At 40.9% G+C, this 6,475-nt stretch overlaps 1 pseudogene; it reads left to right on the top strand.

Moving 5' to 3' along the window:
* The first annotated feature begins 1,442 nt into the window (after window positions 1-1,442).
* LOC147419284 (cytochrome P450 78A4 pseudogene) lies at window positions 1,443-5,549 on the top strand (annotated as a pseudogene).
* The last annotated feature ends 926 nt before the right edge of the window (window positions 5,550-6,475 follow it).

Raw genomic sequence — 6,475 nt, 5'->3', positions numbered from 1 at the left:
AAATCGTTACGTGTTCAGTTTGTAGAAGGAGTAGAAGAAGAAGAGAAGGTACTCAGTGTGTGTGTGTGTGTGCAGTTTATACTCACGCAAATGGGTGTGTGTGTGTGTGAATTCTTGCACTGAATGGCATTTCCAGTGTGTGTGTATACGCACGCACGTGTAGGTCCTCCATAGGAGCTTCCAATGGAGCCCCAATGGAGCTCCTCCATGCCTTGAAAGGCATGGTGAGAAGGCAGTGTGCGCGTTGCCCTCTCACCATGACTTTCAAGGCATGGAAGAGCTCCATTGGGGCTTCCCCATGCCTTGAAAGGCATGGTGAGAGGGCAGCGTGCACGCTGCTTTCTTACCATGCCTTTCAAGGCATGGGTGAGCTCCCATGGAGCCCCAATGGAAGCTCCTATGACGGAAATGCGTACACACACCCACACAACAACACATTTCCCAAATACAATCATGCATACACACACACACACACACACACACACACACACACACACACACACTTGCATTCACACACACAACCACATAGTACACATGACGCAAATACAATAATGCATACTCACACGCAAACACACTTACAATCATGCAAACACAAATACAAATAAACTTGTTGGTCTTACATGGTCAAGTACTTGAGAGCACGATGAGCTTGAATGTCGAGTTCTCGGCATCGCTCCTAGTTGGACATCCCTTGCGTTGGTGCACGATAATGCTTCTTATCCCTTGAAATGATGTGAAATAATTCTTCTTAGCCCGTCGTAAGTAGTACAAGTCTATGACGGTGCATTGAGTAAAGCTGATGAGGAGCATTCATTTTGTGTAGAAATTTGTCAAATATAGTTTATGATCAAAGGCCATTAGGGGGACAAGTATGTGAGCATGGAAAGGAAAATTAATTGAGTGGGGCTAATAAGAGTGACATAGAGAGAGAGAGAGAGAGAGAGAGAGAGAGAGAGAGAGAGAGAGTAAGAGTTCAGACTCCAAAGAGAGTTGTTCCACCTGGGTCATGGGGCTGGTTGGGTAAAGGGCCAGCACGTGCATGGTAGTTGCTCCTGGGGCTGATTTGTAGACTTAGGGATGTTGGACAGAGTGCCCAGGTCGTTTCTTCTTCATGCAATTAGTGTAGAAGGGCTCAGTCATGGGGAGGCATGTATTCTAGATTGGACAATGTATGTCTGAATGGAGAAGTGCATGTGCTAAGAGTCAAGCGGATTGTAGTATAGATTTTCATGTGCTGAGAGTGAGACCTCAAAGCGACCAAGTCAAGAAGGTTGTAATAGGCTACTTGGTCCCGCTCTTCATGAGCCCGCAGCATGCATGTCATCATTTTCTACGATACAATGAAAGAGCAGCACGCGCGCTATTCCTCACCAAAACTAGGACCATTATTATTTATGCCCTAGAGACCCTTCTTTGCAACCAACCTGACCCTGCACCCAGAAATGCAGAAGCGGCTACAAGAGGAGCTGGAGGTAGTGGCCAGGCCCAATGGGACGATAGAGGAGTCGCAACTACCACAACTACCGTATTTGCAGGCTGTGATCAAGGAGAAGCTACGGCTGCATCCACCAGGGCCGCTGCTATCGTGGGCAAGGCTAGCAACAGAGGATGTGCAGGTGGCGGGGCATGTAGTGCCGGCGGGAACGACAGGGACGGTAAACATGTGGGCGATTACACACGACGAGAGGATATGGAAAGGGGTTGGGGAGTTTTGTCTGGACAGGTTTGTGGAGGAGAGTGTGGACATAAGGGGTTCAGGTCTGCTCCACCAACCTGACCTAGAGACCCTTCTTTGCATGAAAGTAGGCAGTGTAGGTTCCGATGGCTCCAGCACCCACCACCACAGTTGTGCATGCTTCCTTGTTCGCCATGCTCGCCCCTGCGTCTCCTCCTCCTGCCTCAGCCAAAGATCCCTTCCACGCATACACGCATTCACAGGGAAATGACTTGCACTCCTCCACATCAACATTGCTACTCACAAGCGGAATTTCTGGTGTTATTGGTAATCTCTCCAAATGGAAGGCCTCGTGCTGTGGCATCTTTTGTGTTTCGCTATTCAGCTCAAAGGCCGGTGCTGAAATGGAAATTTCAAAATGCCATTGCTAAGATGTAGCTTATTTTAAAACCCATTATGCCCTTTTTTTGCCACCGACCCTTATTCTCAAACCAAGTTCTACCAATGCAATTGTTGTCATGAAAGCCAAAATTTTCATGAAGATGACATTTATTGTTTGCGCATGAGAGCTGCGGCCATGGCTACCACTATTGTGTGTTTCTTCACCATTGCTACTTGAAAATCCATTGGGCTTGGAAGTCGAAGATGGGAAAGTCTTCCAGTAAAGGGGCATTGGCACCCTTGAGATCAAGGATGCTAGGGCTAGTCCCCATCACCTCCTTTCATTGTTATGTAGCATCCAGTCACGAGCAATGCATGTGTTTGTCATTGGTTGCATTTTCTAATATGGATGTCAATTAGGCCTGTGTTAGAGGGACTATGTAATTAATGCAGAGGGTGGCGATTGCATTGTTAGACAAGGTTGTTTGCCCATGTCCCCCACCCATGGTCTATTTGAGCAAGATGGTCGAGGGGAAGGTGCCTTTCGAAAACACATTTTCCTTCCCTTTTGCATGAGAATCTACGCCTTCTCGCATCTGCATGCACTAGATGGACATATGATCATGTGGTGGTGATCATGTAGCACCAAGGAGCTCCAAAAGAGGATCCAAGATGCTTGCAAAGAGCACCCTAAAGAAGCAGTGCGCACGCTGCTCCCTCGGTGTGCTCCCTAGGAGGACCAAGGAGATCCAAGGTGCTCGCAAGGAGCACCCTAAAGGAGAAGTGTGCACATTGTTCCTTGGCGTGCTCCTTGGGAACACAAACGAGCACCAAAAGAGCTCCAAGCTGCTTGCAAGGAGCACCCTAAATGAGCAACGTGCATGCTGCTTCCTCGATGTGCTCAGCTCCAATCACACACACATACATATATTCACATGTGCACACACACACATACACAGGCAAACACATAATGATATTATTTGTTGAGCCTATTTTTTTAATGAATGAAAAAATATCCTTTCTCTTGTCCAAAAAAAGGGGGAGAAATGCCTTCTTGCTGTCCTCACCTATTGATTACTCTCTGTACTATTTAGATGTGCATTAAAATCAAAGCGTGCACTCTCCTAAGTAAACATTTTTTTAAAAATTGAATCATACAAAATAATTTTCCGACTAAAAGAGCAGTGTGCACTCTCCTAAGTAGATGTGTTGAGAAAATCTTCAATTAGAACATATTTTCTACATGAAATTTAAAGCGTGCACTCTTTTTAAGTAGATGTTAAAAAATAAAAGTGGAATTTACAAAAATTATGTTCCCTAAAAGAGTAGTGTGCACTCTCATTACTAAATGCTTTTTTTAAAGTGTAAATCAACAAAATGCTCAACCTATTAAAAGAGCAGAGTGCACTCTGCTAAGTAGGTATGTAAATAAGTGCTTTCCTTTTGTATATTTTTTTCTTAAGGTAAAAATGTGTGCTTTGCCAAAACCAATAGTGAGATAAACATGTTATAAAGAAATAAACACTCCTCTCAATGATGGCAATGTGTATCCAAATGTGTGAAAATAAATCAGCTTTGAAAAATATGTGGCATCTCAAATGAACAACGTGCACTTTGCTTACTCGATGTACTTCAAATAATTTATACCAATGAAACTTAGAAATAGAATTCAATACATTTTACTCATTGCCTAGGGTTCAAATGTTTGAGAGTGGATATAGATGTTTATGAATGAGTGCATGAGTGTGCTTATGTTTGTATATTTGTTTATTTGTAATGTATGTATCTATTTGTGTGAATGTATATATGCATATGTGTGATGTATTTTTAGATTTTTGAAAGTATATATATGTGTAAATTAATGTATTAATATGTCTATGGTCTAAATATTTGAATCTATATGCATGTCAATGTATGTATATAGGAATGTTTAAATGTATATGTGTATGTATGGATGTACATATTTTGTCATACGAAGCCATAAACTAAGATCAGTCATCTCAAAAGCTATGCATAGTGAACAAGAGGTTCATTGTCCACATGCATAAAATTGATTTCCTCCACTCAACAAGACAACCAGAGAGGCAAGAATGGCTTTAATTCTTAATAGAGCAAACATAGGACACGTCTTCAAGCTCAAGTGACCCCTTTACATCACATCTCCTCTCTTCTAGGCTTCAAGAAAGCTTCATTGACTTTCTAGTGTATTTGAACACTAGGACCTAAGATTTATATCAAGTGGTGGTGTCAATCGAAGAAGGAAAATTGCAAGCTATATCAACCAAAGAAGAGTAAAAGAATATGAAAAGAGCCAAGCAAGTATCAAGGGAAGCAAAGATAAGGAAGTACAAATATACAGGTAGGACCTTTGTGGTGGTCTATGATCCCATACACTCATCAAAAAGATCTTGTGCCGATGAAAAGAAGCTCTTTAAATGAGGATTCTAATCCCTCTAGTATGATTCAAACTTCAACAAGTTGCAAAGAACTCAATACAGAGTTCACCTAAGAGATGGGCAACTAAGTAGGTGATAACATTAGGGGTCCTCGATGTGAGGACTGATAGATTTGACTCTTGTATCAAGAGGAAGGAGTTGTAGAAGAGCTTGACATTGAGCTCAATGAGGACAAGCCCTCCATCTACAAGTACTCCATTGATGTGTCATCCGTGAAAATTGTAAGAAATCTTCGGTTTGTCGCTTTGTACATGTTAATAAAAAGAGGTGCTCACTCCTCTTGATACCTATGTCTATTTGACACACCAAAATATTGAGAGGATTTCAAATTGGTCACTGCTCCCACCTAGCCATGGCAGTAGGAGTCGATGCTTGCACTGTCAAAAGAAAACAACAGTATGTGATATATATGCCAAATCAGCACAAGTGGTTGACAAACTTCATGCCCGAGATGTTATCTCTTGAAGTTGTACTTAGTGCACGGTATGTCTGAGGTGGCTAGGACTAAGGCCTAAGTTGTTTTCATCCGCTCCAAAGCAAGGGCCTCTCTCCAAACGTGATCACCTATTTTTGCATGTTCAAGGCATGTAACATTTTGCACATGGGCAAACAAAGTCATGATCAAATTGTTAGTCACACGCTCTTGGTATATACTATCATGCTTGTTTGACATGTATGCAAAGTGTGTTGTATTGATGAAATCATATAATGTGCTAATGTTGGTATGCAACAACATGCAAAACATTGACATGGTCCAAAGAAAAGGGATGAGATTGTTAATTAGGGATGTGTATTGCAATGCTTTGGTCTGCATGCATCCCAAATGTGATGCATTTTTCAAAGGAGAATCTAAGATATGCTTAACACGGGCACATGTAAGTAGGTTTGAGCTTATTTTCACGATTGTGGATCAAGGGCTTTTATCCAAATGTGATCAACTTTTCTTTTTTTGTTTTGAAGACATAGGGAGTTCTGCATGCAAGACATTGACATATGCAAAAAAATATAATGATGAGATTGCTAGTCAAGCTCTATAATTTTGCAAAAGGTCTAAGTGAAAAGCTCCCTTTTTTAACACCCTCGTATTTTCACGTGGCCTCTAATTAGGAAATTTTATGCCATGCTAGTAGTATGATACTCCTATGCCTTTCACTTGCTTCTACCTACCTTTGGCTACTAATGCTCTTAAGATTACTAATGCCTTGGATTCTTCACGTGGATGGATACACTCCATTATTTAGGTAATTTTTTGGCTATAAAAGATGTCATATTATTTGAATAGGTAATTCTTGAAGTTTGAATGCTCAAATGTTACCTTTGACTCACGGATTTCTTCTAGTGGTAGTATTTTTTGAAAGAATTACCTGGCTTGATGTTCACTGTCATAAACCATGCATTGTGGTCATATTTAGATCCTAACTCCTATTTATTGGTCGATATACATTAGGTTGATATTTTTTTTATTATGCTCATTTGAGAAATGGACAAATTTATTGAGGTCTTACTCTCTGTGTGAAAAGCGAAAACTATGGGTTGTTCACCAGTACGAAGATTATGAAAACAACTTCGTCCACTTTCACGAAAGCCTATCTCCTTCATTGCAACAACAAAAGTCTTTCTAATAAAAGAAAGCTCAGAATTAAACCTCTCTCAAAAAAGGAATTAGGATAACTTGTAAATGCATGTGGTGTTGCCTTCTGGAATTTATATAGAGGGGATCAATTAGAGGAATAAAAAAAATTACTTGATATAATAATTGGTTGTAATCAACAACAGATTGATACATTTGTGGACCATCAAAGAGTGTTCCAAATATGAGTGCATAAAAATATGCTTGACCACTCATACATCCTCTCATTAAAAACACCCTTTATGTCTTTGGCTCACCCATGGACATGTTTTTTTTTTTTTTAAAAGGACCACTTCAGTCTCCACTCACACAAGCACTTGGATGAATACGAGA

The sequence above is a fragment of the Adiantum capillus-veneris genome, chromosome 29, assembly GCF_014529385.1.
Source record: "Adiantum capillus-veneris isolate H3 chromosome 29, ASM1452938v2, whole genome shotgun sequence".
Taxonomy (NCBI): Eukaryota; Viridiplantae; Streptophyta; class Polypodiopsida; order Polypodiales; family Pteridaceae; genus Adiantum; species Adiantum capillus-veneris.
Note: the sequence above shows the minus strand (reverse complement) of the source record. Positions and strands in the feature narration are given on the sequence as shown.